The sequence below is a fragment of the Eimeria mitis genome, genomic scaffold (genome assembly GCF_000499745.2).
Source record: "Eimeria mitis Houghton genomic scaffold, Emh_scaff1955, whole genome shotgun sequence".
Taxonomy (NCBI): Eukaryota; Apicomplexa; class Conoidasida; order Eucoccidiorida; family Eimeriidae; genus Eimeria; species Eimeria mitis.
Genome location: NW_013570279.1, coordinates 2,605 through 3,153, shown reverse-complemented (window position 1 = coordinate 3,153; position 549 = coordinate 2,605). Strand labels below are relative to the sequence as shown.

The following is a 549-nucleotide window of genomic DNA, read 5'->3' as shown; positions in this document are numbered from 1 at the left end:
GGGGCCCCCCCCCCTCTACAGGGGGCCCCCCAAGGGGGGCCCCCCCCTCTACAGGGGGCCCCCCAGGGGGCCCCCCCTCTTCTACAGGGGCCCCCACAGGGGCCCCCACAGGGGCCCCCCCCCTCTCTGCAGGGGGGCCCCCAGGGGGGCCCCCAGGGGGGGCCCCCCCGTCTGTGGGGGCACCCACAGTGGGGCCCCCCTGGGGGGCCCCCTCACCAGGGGGGCCCCCCGGGAGGGCCCCTCTGTTTGTATTGGTATGTTTGTGTGTATTTGTATTTATGTTTTTGTTTGTATCTATATTTATATTTATATTTGTGTTTATATTTATATTTATATTGGGGTGTATGTAGAGGAGGTGCGGTACGTCTACCCCCGCCTTGCTGCAGCGCAGCAGGGCCCTTGCTTCGTGCTGCAGCCGCTGCTGCTGCAGCTGCTGCTCTAATTTGGGGTGTATGTACAGCCTGTGTTTTCTCTGCTTAAGGAGACAAAAAGGACGAGATAAAAATGGTATCAAATATAAATTCTGAAGATATATAAACACACACACAC

General features: G+C 58.8%; 1 protein-coding gene across 1 annotated transcript in view; it reads right to left on the bottom strand.

Annotated features, from left to right (window-relative positions):
• The window catches only part of EMH_0046420 (uncharacterized protein), a gene marked incomplete at both ends in the record, with an annotated part of 2,751 nt that overhangs the window by 1,903 nt on the left and 299 nt on the right, over positions 1-549 (bottom strand). The window lies entirely within an intron of this gene.